Raw genomic sequence first — 16,198 nt, forward strand, 5'->3', positions numbered from 1 at the left:
GTCACCCTATTGAAGAAAACATTTTAATCATTTGCCATTGACTTTAAATCCTTACCATGATCTATAAGACTTGTGTGACCCTCTAGAATGTAAGCTTCATGAGGACGGGTATCTCTTCTATCTCATTCTCTATTTTATTCCAGTGCTTATCATTGTATTCAACATATGGAAGGCATTTTACAAATATTTATTGAAAAAGTGAATGACAGACACTTTACCATATTATGTGTGGTTATTTGTTCAAAGTTCCGACTAGAATGTAAGCCCTGTGGAAACAGGAATCGTAAATTTTTTTGTTTAACCCTTTATACCTAATAGCTAGAAAAAGAGTTTATCATTAATATATGAGAATTAGAATTAATGGACTGGCCACATACATAACAATATAATTGCATCTAAAACATAATGCCCAGTGAAAGCAGTATAAAAGAAAATTAGATATGTAACACAATGCCATTTTAAAAAACTAAAAATACATGCATACAGAACAACAACACATTTTGCAAGAATACAAACACAAAGGTATACATTAAACATTAGAATGACTGTTTATAGAAGGGAGGGATGGGCATGGGAAATAAGATAAAAATAAAGTAACTAAAGTAAGAGAGAACAAATGTTTGTTAAATGAATGATGAATGGATTCTGCAGATGGTATGAAATTTCAAGGTGAATAAGTGTGGATTTTTAAGGAATAACAAAAGAGAGAACTGAAGGAGTTTACAAAAATCTATTCATTACTTAGGGATTCCCTCTAAGGTTTTGAGAATAATGAGGGAAATGTTGTTGTAATGGCCTGGTACTTTATAAAAGACAAAATTCCTTAGCACAGACGCAATAGAAAAATTGTAATTCCTGTTAGCATCACACATTCCAAATAATAGTGCAAAATTGTCCTCTAATTCTTAGAGGAAAAACGGCCCTGAGATTCCCTTGTTTTTTTTCACTCACACCTACTCATTTAGAATGGTCAAGTGGTGATATCCTCAGAAAAGTGGTTTCCAGGTCTGATTTCGCTGATCTCCACAAAAGCTCCATGCTTGCTGCTTCACTCAAAATTTGTTTTAATTCACTTTAATTAGGACAGATAAATAAATGTTATGCAGCACTTTCAAGAGAAAAATGGAATATCACATTAAATTAATGAGACAGTGTGATGAGTGGGGCTCTATTGTCTTAGAGGAAAACGTTGGGCTCTGCACAACATAAGGTATAGATTTTAGGCCATTTAAAATTTTTCCGAGGTAGTCATCTGATCTATTCCTGGCTCAGCCTGTGCATGTAAAGCCTGTACTTTTCTGTTTGAGAACCACAGGCTAGAGGCTCCAGCACCTTAAGCACTGGGTGGGGCCAAAACAAAATCTAAACAGACATTAATGAACAAAGAACAGGTAAGTAGGCAAAATTGTAATAAATCTCATTATAATTAAATTTAAGTATTTTATCAAAGAAGGCCATCCTCGCTATCACAGACACATACTCACACTTGATTGTATAAATTAGACAAATATAATTTTGAAAAGATACAGCTGAAGTTTATTATTTGGTTATTGCAGCTATGTTGGATAATTGATTATGAAATATTTATAAATTTGGAGGATTTGATTTCTAAACATTGCTAATACATCTCACGTATCAATTTAATTATAATCATAAACTCAACTTTAGCATTTGGAGTACCACATCGTAGGTTTCTTGATCATCTTAGCAGATATTAACTGGGGATCCCATTTTAAAAATATGAGCGACATATTTTGTAGTGAGGAATATAGGTAGCCAGAAGTGTTTTCACTTAATTTCATTAACCAATTTGTTGCAAGTGGTTTAAATTACTAATGATAACTACCATTTCTTGCATACTTGTTATGTGCTGGATTGAGTTTGTCAGGATGGTCTATGCCAGTGGTTCTCATTGAATCTGCATTAGAATCACCTAGAGGGCTTGTTAGAACACAGATTCCTGGGCTCCATCTCCAGATTTCCTGAGTTTGCAGATCAGGAATAGGGCCTGAGAATTTGTGTTTCTAAGCAGTTCCCAGGTGGTGATGCAGTAGAAAATAAACTCTAAAGTCTAGGCTTAATGCAAGGTTTGTCTCTTGTTTTCACAGAGCCCTGTGTGAATGGACAGCCTTCCTCCATCTGATGGTTATGCCATCTGTATGCACAGCATCCAAGGATGGAAGAAGCACTGAACTTCTTCCACCCACCCAGGACATGGATCCCTTGGCTCTCCAACCATTGACTGGAACTGGATTCCAGGAGCGCTGTCTCTGCCACACAGGTACTTGATATTCACCGTCCTTGTACTGTACCACAAAAGCAGGTGTGTGCACATTGGATTCAGAGATAAGAAAATAAGAGTCTCAGAGAGACAAACTACCCTCACAGGCCACTACTAGGGAAGGGTTGGAGCCCAGATTTAGATCTGTGCCTATCTTCACTGCAGAGCTGTTGTGCTGTCCTCTTCAGTACACCATTCCGAATGTGCAGAAGTGGCTGATTCAGCTCAAGGGTTGGCATGGAGTAGACTGCCTAAGAAACTTATCCAACATCAACAGAACAATTGTGGGCTTGTGGCAGACTCCTTCCACAACTCCTTCTCTCTGTATAGTTTGCAACTTGAGAGTCCCTCAAAGTAGAATGAAATAGCTGTGTATTTTTGCAGTGGCTTATGCCCCTGTGGTGGCTAGATATTTTGAGGAAAGGGATCATGAAGAAGAGAAAGAGAAAGAGGTATTTAGAGAAGAACACTTTAGAAGATGGCAGAGGAAGGGTCATTACAAGTCATTACAGATGCATTTCTCGGTTGGAAACACTGAGGAATTGGGTCTGCCCAGCTGCTAGTCTAGTCTGTCATTTTAAAGAACTTCCAGCCGTGCACCTCTTTTCTCTCTCCCTGTATCTGCAGCTTTATTTCACCATAAGTAATACCTATTTTATGTTTTAAATACAAATCTTAATTGAATGAACCAGAACCCTGATGATTGCATGTTCAGACGCTCCCACACGTGTTATTGACTAGTTCTTCGATTCTAGACATGTTATTTAACACTGCTTTCATTGGCCTCAAAACTTGATGGTTCTGGAGCTAATGATCCTATTTGTGAATTGTGTGGTCTTTACCTCTCTCATACCAGTTCACTCCTTTCCTTTGGTGGTTTTGCTTTTTCAAAAGAACTTTCAAAAGTTTTTATGTTAAAGAAAATAAAGCAAAACTTATTCCTGTGTCCACCTATCTATGCATGTTTGCCTCTTTCCAGGAGTTCTTACAAGAGAATTGGTGGGCAAAAGTTCTGAATACTGGCTGAAAATTAAAATTTCCTGTAGATTTGCTTTATTCTTACACTGTGACTAATTGAGAATTTATGTCTGATTACCAATTCCACCTATTCTGTAGGTAGAATTTCATGTGGATTCTATATTATTTAAACTTGTGTCTACTTCTTTGAGGGAGGGTCAATAGAAACTTCTGATCTAATACCTTTTTAGATAGTTTTTAGAAGCATTGTTTTAACATTTCTGGGGAAATTTTAAGATGTATATAATCTATACCATTTTATTTTGTTTACACGATAATAAATTTGGTATCTTTAGATCTATATACTAGTTAAATATTAATAAAATGAACCCAATCTCTATATATGCCATTTAAAAAGAACCACTTTTTCACATGGTAACTAAAAAATTAATTTAGTGTGGGAACGTATACTTTTTTGATTCACAAAACTAAAATTAGACATATCTTAAGAGGAAATAAGTATTGTTTTTCTTAAGAAAATGTCATTAAAATACTGAAAATGAACATACCCATGTAGAAAGAATATTAAGAGTTCCCGAAAATTAGTATGAATAAATAGGCACATTTTAACTACATATATTTTGAAAATACAGTGATTAAGCATTAAACAAAATCATTTTATTAAATGTTGAGATGTCTTCATTCATGATCCAAGTAGAACTCTTTGAAGAAGGGCACTTCTGCTGAAGAAGTGGTTAGGCTAAAAATAACTTGAGCCTTTAACAAAGTTCTCTGACAATGAGGCCAGACAATATATATGTGTGTTTTCCAGTGACTTAACTTTAATGGATTTATAGTTTATTAAACAGGTTCATTGCAAAGAGCAATAAAAATACATAGATCAAAATAAAGTAAAATGAAACATTTTTAAGTTAAAACCGACTAGGAGAGAGTTTGTACCATATGTGAAGATTAGATTGACATCCAGAATATAGTTTTTAAAATGTCTATAAATTGATAAGAAAAAGACCCAAAGTAGAAAAATCTGAAAAGATCATAAGCAGACATTATCAAAAGAAGTTCAAAAAGAATTAACAGGTATATGAAAAAATCCAGCTTTACTAAAATCTGAAGTTATGCAGATTGAAAGAAAAATGAGATGCCATTTATCACTTATTGGAATTAAAAAAGATGACAGCATTAGAGAAGGTGTGGGCAAACTATACCAATTGGGGAGTATGAATTGAACCATTTTGGAAAATATAGAACCATTTTGGAAAATATTCTGAAAATATCCAGTAAATTTGAATTTTTCCATGTGCTAAAACTCAACATTTCCATTTCTAGGTCTATTGCTCTATAAAATCTCACACGGGTACATAGGAAGGAGTGGCGAGAATGTTTAGCAGCATTTTTCTAATAGCAAAAACAAACAAAACAATCGAACCAATTTATATGTCTGTAAATAGGGAAAAGAATAAATAAAATATGGCCTATTGAGAAGCCAAAACACTAATATTTAATGTGAATGAACTGTACCTATTTATATAAACATGGATAGATCTGAGAATAAAATATAGCCTCACATGTCAGAAATAGAGAAAAAAAATCAAAAATGTAAGTTGAAGAGTGTTGTGCTGGGGGTCCCATGATTTCCAGCCTTCCCTGAATATCACCCCTCAGCAACTCTTTCCCCATCCACTTACCCCCACCCCTCTCCTGCATAGCTCTTACTTCCTAATTCTTAGAAAAAGCCTTGCTCATTCACTATCCTCTTCCCACTACCCTAGGGCCGGGCTACACTGTTGTTGATCTGTATAACACTGCATTATTACAGTGGTTGTTTTATTGTTTTATTTGTGAGAGCCTTAAAAGCAGGGTCTATGCCTTTCACTTCTGAATCTCTAGCACTGAACATACTGCCTATTACATGATAATGAGTGAATGAAGCAGGTCGATTTAACTGGTGGCACCAGGATTCATTTGAGGAGGACAGCAACGTGATGTGATGCGCATAAAACTGAAGAAAGTTACAGATTATCTTTTTATTTCTTTGGAGGATCATCGGTATTTTAAAGAACATTGTTATTTTCCAAGTACAAAGAAGGTCTGAAGGTAGTTAAATAAACACACCATTACATAGGAAACAGAAATGTCAACTGAGATCCAATTTACTAATTGGGCCCATAACTCTTTTAAGGTCTATTTTTGATACCAATTAAATTCTCAACTTTCTAGTTTCCTTTTTCTTTATTCTTTTTTTTTTTCATATGGGAACCATCTTTTAATTTACAAATTGAGGGTTTAAATACTGACCTAAATTTTTCTGGAATTCATTTTTCTTTGCAGCTTTGATCATGACTAGATTGACTTCTTTAGTCATATAATTTGGGAGAAATTCTTCAAAGTATGCAGTCGGTGTATAGACACTGAACTATTGATAATTGCCTTTGGGCAGAACCTTTCATTTGAAGGTGTTTTATAAATGGTAGTACCATCATAGTCCAGAACAATCCTGCACTTATATATAGAGGACATTTTCTATAAGAGTTAATCAAAAGCCTCCTTGAAATGTTGGTATATTTTAACTATTGTCAATCAAGGCCATAGCTCCATCACAGAAATGGGTTAAATTCCACAATCCACCGGGTACCGCTGCCAGCGCTACTAGTATTTACTACTTCTACTCCATTATGAGTACTGTACGTACACACACACACACACACACACACACATAAACTTCATAAGCATCAAAATTATGTTTTAGGGGGCTCTGTTTGTAGTTAGTGTAAATTTACTCATTCATTCAGCAAATATCCATAGAGTGCTTACTCTTTCTAAGTAATCTTATAATTATGCAAGATCTAGAAGTGAACAAAACAAAGTCTCTGCTCTCATAAAGTTTACATTCTATTACAGGAGATAAATAAGCAAACAGATGAGAAAGTAATATAATTTTCAGTAGTGGTAAGTGCCATAAAGCATCATAAGGGGTTGAAAGCAACTCAGTGGGGCGTAGGGAGGAGAAGTTATTTTATATAGGGTATGCATATAAGTTATATAAGTTTCCCATTGCTCCTGTAACAAATTACTACAAACAGTGGCTTAAAGCAACACAATTTATTATCTTACTGTTCTGGAGTAAATTCCAAAATAAGTCTTAGTGGGCTGTAATCAAGGTGTCAGCAGGGCTACATTCCTTCTGGAGGCTCTAGGAAGGAATCTGTTTTGCTGGCTTTTTCCAGCTTCTACAAGTTGCTTCATTCTTTGGCTCATGGCCCTTCCAACGTCTACAATCTCAGATTTCTCTCTGACTCCTACTGTTGGAGGTGGTCACTGAAAGCACGTGGCTACTGCCTGACCCGTGACCTAGCCCTGGGCAACCTGAGGCTCCTAACCTCTTCCCTTGTTCTCGGAATATATGTTATATCTATCACTCCTACAATGAGAACCATTTTCAAGGACTCGGCCTTGAGAGAGCAATGTGTTGTTAAGACCGTTGGATGGTGTATGTGACTGAACTCAGTTAAGGCCTCTATCTAAACTTTTAAGATTCTGGTGGATGGATACAGAGATCTACTTATCTTGCCAAGATAAGCCTCATGTACAAGTTCCCTTGCTCATTAACCCTGCCACCCACTAATCTGGAGTGGCCTGCCCCTTTCTTTGGTTTCTCCTTGCCCTCCATGTACAGGGGCAAGATTCTTAACTTACTCATACCTACATGATCTCTTTTGCTGTGTAAGGTCATGAATTCACAGACTTCAGGAATCAGACATGTGGGCATCTTAGGGCCATTATTCTGCCTCCCACAGAATGGACAGGAAGAATCTTTTTGGTGGTTTGACCATTAAGTAAAATCTGACTGATCTGAGTGAGCTATGGGGGGACATGGCGGAAGGCTCTCCCAGGAAAGAGCAAGTGTAGAAACCCTTTGGCAGGATGAGCTTGACACACAGTAGGAATAGAGGAAAAGCCTGCGTGGCTGGTACAGAACAGAGAAGGGGCAGGAAAAGGCTGGGTCTCTGGTCCTAGAGGAAAGCTGGGCTGGATGTGTAGGTTTTATAGGTCCTCCTAGAAAACAATCTTATTTCATTCCGAGTGGAGTAGGAAGCTTATTGGAGGATTCTAAGAGCGAGACAGGTAGACGATCTCATAAACTTCTAGAAATCAGTGAACTTGTAGAAATTCCTGTCTTAGCACAGGTTTTAGGAGCAAAGATAACTGCTTCCCTGGCTCTTTGGTGAACTAGTCAATGAAGAGGGCAGTACGTTCAAAACCAGAGGGGAAAAGAGTGAGATGTATTTGTGTCCTCCTCCTTCCTCTGAGTGACTGAATCCTGCCTTGAGGGGTGTGGGTGGGTGTTGAAGTGTCAGTGGGAAGGAGAGTTGAAAGGGATGCCTTCTTAATAGATACCTCAGAAGAAGTGGGATGATTTTGGCTCTTTTATTTTCATTTTTTTTCTGACATAGGTAATGGACAAAATGATGTCTAATGGTTGGGAATATAAGCTTTTGGGCAGAGACCTGAGAAAGTGTATATTCCATAAAATAGTTTAGTATAGGGGATTATTCTTAATTAAGTTAAAAATCACTGTCATCCTGGTTTATCTCTCCAGATATTAAGACAATTTAGCTATACAGAAATATTTTTGTAATGGTATACTTTGTAATATAATTTTACCTGCAAGTCAAATTGGTCTCACATGATTTTCCTGTCAAAGAACCATATTGGTTGAGATTTCATCATCACTACTGTCTTTTAGGAGTTTTGTTTTTAATAATTCTGTGATCTCAGCTGGCATTAAAATTAGGCTGACCAATCTAATATTAGAAGCATAATTTTTCCTCTTTATTTATAAGGAATTCCAGAAAAAAAGTATTTTTTTGTGATGTTCTTTAAGCAAAAAAGAAACCAAGTGTTTATATGAATATAACGTGGGTCAGTACCTCCAGGAATCATGCAATGATTATTTTAAGATCAAGATATTTTCTCTCTTATTTGAAGTTCTTTCTTTTTAAATATGAAGTCAGCAGCTTAGGACCAAAGACAATAATATTCACAGTTTTGCAGCTGCTATCCCCATTTATATGATCTGGGTCTACAGCTAACCCTGCAGTGTTGTTTGGAGAAGAAAAAGCCCTCACTGGGAGTGTGCAAAAGACATCCTGACAGGGGCATCATGGATTAAACGCTATATTCTCAGCAAGACTTCATAAAGGCAGAGCATCAATCAAGAATTTAGGGGAGCAGGGAGAGAGGACTGAGTTTGTCTTTGCAAGGTCCATGTTATTGCAGAAGAAGACTGTGGACCAGTGTACACCATAACCATGCCTCCCGAAATAGCTGAAGTCAAGGAAAGGGTGTAATTGCCATAATTATAAATGAGTGGCCCAGAGAAGTCTGTATTATATCATAAGGGTTTTATGTACACTTATAACATTGAACAGATTGTTTAAAATCAATTGAAAATAATAGAAAACGTATGAATAGGTAAGTCAAAAGCCATCCCTGTGACCTTTCCCTTGAATTTGCCATGGACTCGGTCTGGTCAATCGTGAGGTTAGCAGCCTCCCAGCAATTGGGAAACCATTTACACCATCAGAGGCTTGAACATTGGGTTTTAATTGAGAATCTCAATTATTATGAAGCCATTCATTTTTCTTCTTAGAACAAAAGGGAATTGGAAAGAAGAGGACACTGTTTAAAAGTTTTACAGTAGAGATTGTGCGAGAGAGAATAGTCAAGGCAAAAATAAGATAAAAAGAGGAGATGAGGAACGGCGGGGAGGCGGAATAGAAGAAAACAGTGCATGTACTAAAAAGGAAGAAGTAGAATCAGGAAGCTTGTCTTGGAAAAGCTGGGGAGAAAGTGTTTTTTTCCTCCCATGTTAGTATGTAGAATACAGCTAATATTTGGCTGTTCTCATTAGCTGAAATAGGCTGACTGCCAAAACCAGATGAAAAGTGAAAAATGCAATCAATTATCCAGCTGTTTCCAAATATCTGAATTTTTGGCATCAAATAGGCAAAACATCTCAATGATAGACTGAATTTTTTGCTTTGCTTGTATATATGTTGATATCATGTGACAGCCAAAGATTGCTTGGCATCTGTCCATATAAAATGTTTTCAACTTGAACCTGTTTAACATGTAGTAACACTTAGGGCAGCCTCTATAGGCATGTGTTTGCTCTGGCTCTGACACAGCACTGTGCTGCCACAATCTCTGTATATTAGAAGGAGAATTAATGTTAAGCACATTGTCATCACCCATGGAAAGAAGTGACAGTGTTTTGAAAGATATGCAGAATACTTGGAAAGAACAAGAATGCCTCTCTTTCAACAGCTTGATGTTCACTAGTGCTCAAGAATTTCAAAAACCATTTTGATTTAATTCCAGTCCTTAGGAAAGATTGAAGAGCACATCCTGGAGGTAGTGAGAAAACACCTTAAAACAGGATGGGCAAACCCTTTCTGCAAAGGGCCAGATAGAAAACATTCGAGTCTTCATGGGGCATACCATCTCTGATGCTACTTCTCAACTCCACTGCTGTGCCATGAAGCAGCCGCAGATAAATGACTGAGAGTAGCTGTGTTTCAATAAAACTTTACTTAGGGACAATAAAATTTACATTTCATGTAATTGTCATGTGTCAGAAAATGTATATTTAAAAATTTTTCCCAGCCATTTTGAAATATAAAAACAGTTCTTACCTCTCAGGTTGAACAAAGGCAGGTGGTAGGCTAGATTTGGCCTGTGGACCACAGTTTGCTAACCTGTGCTCTAAAATGTGAGAGATTTAGATGAATAAAAATATTATAATAATAGCAAACATTTGCAGCAAGTTTAAAACATAACAAGTGCTATACAAAACACTTTGTGTTCTATAGCAATTTAATCCTCAAAACAGCCCCATGAGATAGATACTTTCATTTCCTTCAATAAACAAAGAGGAAATGAAAACACAGAGATTTGCAATAATAGAGCCACTGTGTATAGTCGTATGGATTGCTAACTGCATGTAGTACTCAGTCACAGGGGTGAGTGGGGTCAAAAATGGGGCCTCCAGCCTCCTTGAGATTTCATCTGTCCAGAATGGTGCCTCTTTCTAGTTTGTACAAGGTCGTAGGGCTAGTGTTTTAAGTAACTTGTTCAAGGCTACATGGTCTTCAAATGTCAGGATCTGGATTTGAACCCAGGACTTTCCCTCTAAAACCTCTCCTATACTGTTGAAGCTATTTCTTGCAGCCTTATATGGCTTGGGTGTTTTTTGCACAAATCTTATTTGTTTCTTTAAATTCTCTCTTACTTCCCTAGGACAAACAGATTCAAGTGACTAAGGTGGTTTTTTTCCTGCAATCAGACATGTTTATCTCCATAGTTGGCTGGTACGGCAGTGTGTCAGAGTGTCAGGAGACATTAAACAGCGGTAGCACAAAACATTACAAGAATGAAAACATTCTGAGGATGGAAACACTTGTTTTCTCTTCCCTTCTGTAGTTCTTTCCCAGCCCAAACCAAGCACCACGTTTCCAAGGGGAATGAGGTGAACAGCTGCTTACAGTAGCAGACTAAAATACATTATATGAGTTTTGCCCATAATATTACTTAGATGGAATGAACTATTTTATGCCCAAAGTGATCAGTTGATTGTGAGCTCAGTTAAACAGAAAGCTAAAGTCATGGTTCAAACTTGCCAAAAGGAATTCCCCTCTTCAAAACCTTTTCTTCTATTTCATGCATTCATTTCTTTCTCCCTCCAGTCCTAATGCAGGCCTTTAACTCTGTTTTCATAGATTAATGAAATGATGTCCCATCCACTCTGCCTTCTTCCAGTATCACTGGCTATTAATAATCTACCGTACCGACTTCATGTTAATCTTAGAATATAATTTTTAAAAACCATTTTATCGTCCAGTTTGAGACTTTCCGTTGATGTCATGTTGTTTATGGCATCTGATACAAACTTAGGACCCTCCAGGGCGCCCCACATTTATTTTTCTAGTCATCTATTGATTCCTCGGTTCAGTCTGTCAAATGTGTCTCCTTCCTGTCACCCTTGAATAAATATGCTCACGCTCAACTCTGAGTCCTCGCTCATGCTGTTGCGTGTCTTGGAGAGCCCCTGCCTCTTCCCCTGCACATCCCATTTTCACGTATTCTGCTGAGATGCTGATACAGGGAAGAGGCATGAGAACTCAATATTAAACCAAGTTGTATTCAGAGCCTACAATGTGCCTCCAGACCTTGGGAAACCTACAGGGAAAAAGGAAGATTCCTGCTGGGATTACTTACAAACTATTTACTCATACCATGAAAAGAAAACAAGAAAACAAGTCTTTAAGTTGTACCCTAAACAAAATAAACCCAACCGCTCATTCCCTATGGCTGCCAGACCACAGGGAACCTACAGAACAAAGGCTGAGATTACCAACAAGCCTTGCACTCTGCATACCCATAGTTTTCACACCGCATACCCATACCATCAAAGGAAAATAGGGAAACAAAGTGTTTAAACTGTAATTCATAGAAACTAGGAATCACATATAAACTGAATTCCTCCAATACTCGGGGGGTCTCTCTCTGTCTCTAACCCTGGTGTGCACTTGAATTCCTTCCTGCATGCAGTCAAGGACCCTCTCTCTCTGTGTAGGACTTGAGTCCCCACCCAGGAGGGATTCACTTTGTCCCGCGTCAATACCACATCAGATCCCACCTTCTCCAGAGAGCTTCATTTGGATCCTCAGCTCACAATCGTATCTCCTCTACCATACATTCTGTCATTTGGCTACTGTCTGTCTGTTGTTCTCAGATTCATTTAGTCTCTGTATTTTACATACTAGACTTATAAACTCTTAGGCAGGATTCATGTAGTCTCCTTTCACAGCTAGGATCCACACCCCAAATGTGTCTATGAACGATACTTCATCTTTACACTTTCTGTAGCTCAACTTGAGATATGACTATGGTCTGCCCATTCTGTTAGGCTTGGGGAAAAGCAAGCCAACAAGCAAAACACAGGTAAATTTTAGTTTCTCTTGGGTAACCGTAATGACTTTCCTAGAGCCGGACCTCAGTTCTGGGATCTTCCACAGAGCCAAGTGCTGAGGAGACAGTGTATCCTCTGTTAGTGCCCCACACAGGGCAGGCCTGAGAGCTTGTCCTCCCTGTCCTCAGGTTTAATTGTCTTCTGCTGTTCCCATGTCATGCTGGGAGCCTGGGGATCTTGGTGAAGGCTGCTTATATTTCTGTCAGTCTGCACAATGTAGCCATTCCTCTCGGCGTTGGCAGCCTTCCTGGTGAGCTGCTTAATGCAGGGCCCCACTCCCTGCTCTTGGGAAGGTCCCCAACCTCCGCCTCTTTCACACGTCCCCCCCAAACTGGAGAGTTCAGAAGAACGTCTTCATTCCTGTCGCTTCAGGCTGTAAACAGAGACTTTCTTTCCCCAGGGGGTTTAGGCTTTTGCAAAACAAAGACAAAAGCTCGTGGTTTGCCCTGGTTTCCACTCTATTGTGTGCCTCTCCTGAATGAGTGGAGATCTGATCTTGTGGTGGAATGGGGTGGGCGGAAGAGGTTTTTTTGGGGAAAGAAGGAAAAATGAAGAATAGAAGAAGAGGAGGTAAGTGAATACTTTAAAATAGTAACCATCTATAGATTTTTTCATTGTTTTCTATAGAGCCTTATACAACACGTGATAATACAGGAGTTTAAGACTAGTTTAACTTACAGAGCTCCTTATTTACATGTATAGGGAAAACAATAGCAGTGTCCATTTCTAGTATCAGAAGTTTTAAAATGCATCCTTTTGTTTTATTATGTTTACTTTTACAGCTGGATTAACTTTAACAAATATTGTTACAACTTAAGCAAAAGTATCCTCTTCTACATTTTGTGCTTCTTCATCCTAATACAACACCCTTGTCTATGGAGAGGCTTGAGGAAGAAAGGCGAAATCTGTTTGCAGAGAAGAAATTTTAGTTCTCAATGACATCAGCAGGTAAGTAGGTGGCCATGATGTCTGTGCAGGTAACTGGCGGGAGAACTCACTCTGTTTGCCACGTCCCTGGCGTGAGTCATTTGCAAACACTGTCCACTTAGACTCTGCCAGGTACATCCCAGTCTGAACACCTTGCTTCAACCAGATGAATTCTAGATATGTCTGCTGGGTTTCAAAGGAAACTACAAACAAGGATTGCCTAGTATCGATAGCGGGATATTTCTACATCAGCCTTAAATTAAGGACCAAAAAGGCATCAACAGCAGGAGGTGATAGCACCAGCACTGGAGCCAGACCGTCTGCTTGAGTTATAGCTCTTATTAGCGGTGGGACTGGGGGCGGGGCCACCACGCTTAACTCTGGTGCCTGCCTCTAATTTCTTCTCTAGAAAAGTGGGAAAAAGTGTAATATTGTTGTAGACTGTTATGAGAAGTAAATGAGTTCATATGTCCACTACCCACAGTACTGCCAGGCACCTAGTATGTACAATACAGTGTTCACTATTATTATTATCACATCTGTGTTCTCTTTTTTCCTGCCATTCCCTTCACGATCATACCTCTTTACCCACCCACCCCCACCCCCGCCACCCCAGAAACCACTAAAAAGGACCTATCTGTTGCAAGCAGGGAAAACAGCTACCGAAGTAACACTGTTGGACACGTTTGTGTCTTTCCACAGTGCCAGGTTTATTGAGCAGAACCTTCTCAGATAAGCCAACCAGGTACCCAGGCAGGTTAATACGCAACACACAGAGAGGGGAAGTGCAGCCTTATGCAACAGAGCGAAGGAATGAAGGTCAGTGTCTCCAGAGCGAGCTATGCTGACTGGTGGCACGGATAGTCTCACGTCGGTCCCAAGCCAGCAGCTACGACCGACAGGAGGTCAGAGTCTTTGGCGCTCAGTGCAGCCACCTGTGATGCTCTCGCGTCAGGCTTGAGCATCGTCTGTCTGAGGTGTTCAGCTTATATGGTCCTTACAAGGTGGGATCCTTATGCTTATCAGCTCTTGCAGTCCAGGGCTTCTTGACGGCAGTTGTGGCTGACGTTTCTGTGGTTTGGGGCTGTCTGGTCACACCCTAAGGATGTTCCTATTATGTGCCAGTTGACATTGCTACCATGGATCCCATGGAATCCATTTTGTAAAGTCCAAAAAGTCCTCAATTCTTTATGCTCTGTACACTATCTAAAATTCTGTCCAGTTTACCATTCTGTTCAACATGATTGGGACTGTAAGAGTGACTTCATAGGATCTGTCATTTTAGGAAGCTTAGAATCATGGTCTGCTTAAAGCCATTGCTCTGAAATAGGCAACAGCATTCTGATTTTTGTGTTCCTTCCAGGTCTTTAGGCAACTGGATTTCCAATCAACTTGTAATTATATCTGTTTAAAGTCTGTCAGATGTAAAGAACCAAAAACCCAACAAAAACTGACTTAAACATTAAAAGGTATACATTAGTCTACATCTCTGGACAGACCTGCGGATTACTTTAATTCAGTAGCCCAGCAGTGTCATCAAGGTTTCTTTCCATTTCTCCTCTCTGCCCACCACAATGGCAGGTTCACACTGAGGCTAGTCTTACCTCGTGGTGGTAAACCAGTTGCTAATGAATTCTCAGTGTACCTTTGGAGAGAATGGGAGAGATGGTCATTTCCAGGAGCTCTCAGAAAAGAGCAAGAATGATTCTTGCTTGGAAGTTACAGAAAACATACATCTCTTCCTTCTTGGCATAAAAACAGACACATAGATCAATGGAACAGATTAGAGAGCGCAAAAATAAACCCACGCATATGTCGTCAATTAATTTATAGTAGGGGAGCCAGGAATGTACAATGGGGGAAGGACAGTCACACAAAAAAGAATGAAACTGAACCACTGTCTTACACCATACGTAAAAATGAGCTGTTTATTTTTTCATGTAAACAAGTCAAGAAACAAAACAGGGTGATTCTGAAGGTGCCAGTAATGTACTTTATTTATGTATGAGGTTGGCATATGCTCTGATGTGCTTCTAGGTTTTAGAGAGAGAAGACTTCTTGGAAGAAGGCCATTTATTTTACCTGGTTTTATAACCCAGGACTTTTATAATTCTTTCCAGCTCCACCTTTCACCAACTCCTTGCTCAAACCACATCCTCCATTGTAAGAAGTTATTTGTGATTCGTGGAATATACCAAGACTGTTGGACCCATGTCCATGAACCTCTTCTGAAATGCTGTCACATCCTTCTTTGCCTGTCAAACTTACTTAGTTAACTCATGCAGACAATTTTATTGAGCATATACTCTGTGCTAGATGCTGGGGATACATTGATGGGCAAGACTTAATCTTGTCTTCATGGCACAAGGGTCTCAGGGAGATGAGCAGTTGTCCTTTAAATCTTTATTCAGATGTCAGCTCCTTTGTGAAACCTTCTTCACTGCCTTCCCTCTAGTTCTTTTCCCTCATTACCATTGCCTGAGGCTCTTGGCAATTTACACATACTTCCCCCTTTAGAAATTCCTTCCCTGCATCATATTTATTTTTATCCTTATCTTCTCTACTTAATTGAAAGTTACTTGAAAACAACTCTGTTCACCTGTGTGTCCTGCATACCTAGCACAGTGCGGGGCCAGGGTTCACACTCATTTAATACTTACTGAATGACTCAGTTGGGTGTGGGTTAGGGACATAAAGGTTATAATGAAATTGCAGACTCTACCTACAGATCATGGCACCATAACATCTGTAAGTTACTGAAAACTTTAGTTAATAGTTAAATGGGTAGAGAAAATGAGGAGGGCACTTTTAAAATCTCTTCCTTATGATGGATTTATATTATTAATTAAACAGAAGTATGTAAGAACTTTTGAACATTTACTTCCTCCTCTAGAAATGGCCCCCTTTCTTATTAATTAAGTTGTATATGGTACAGTATAAATCTCCCAATGCTTATTCCACTCCTTTCATACATACTAATG

General features: G+C 38.8%; 1 long non-coding RNA gene across 1 annotated transcript in view; it reads left to right on the forward strand.

The window, feature by feature from the left end:
• Positions 1 to 16,198, forward strand: part of LOC120590854 (uncharacterized) — a 155,318-nt gene that overhangs the window by 14,630 nt on the left and 124,490 nt on the right. The window contains exons 3-4 of the long non-coding RNA XR_005649783.1: positions 2,109 to 2,281; positions 13,073 to 13,238. This is a non-coding gene — a long non-coding RNA (uncharacterized LOC120590854). The remainder of the gene's footprint in view (positions 1 to 2,108; positions 2,282 to 13,072; positions 13,239 to 16,198) is intronic.

This window comes from Pteropus medius, unplaced genomic scaffold, assembly GCF_902729225.1.
Source record: "Pteropus medius unplaced genomic scaffold, Ma_sr-lr_union100, whole genome shotgun sequence".
Classification (NCBI taxonomy): Eukaryota; Metazoa; Chordata; class Mammalia; order Chiroptera; family Pteropodidae; genus Pteropus; species Pteropus medius.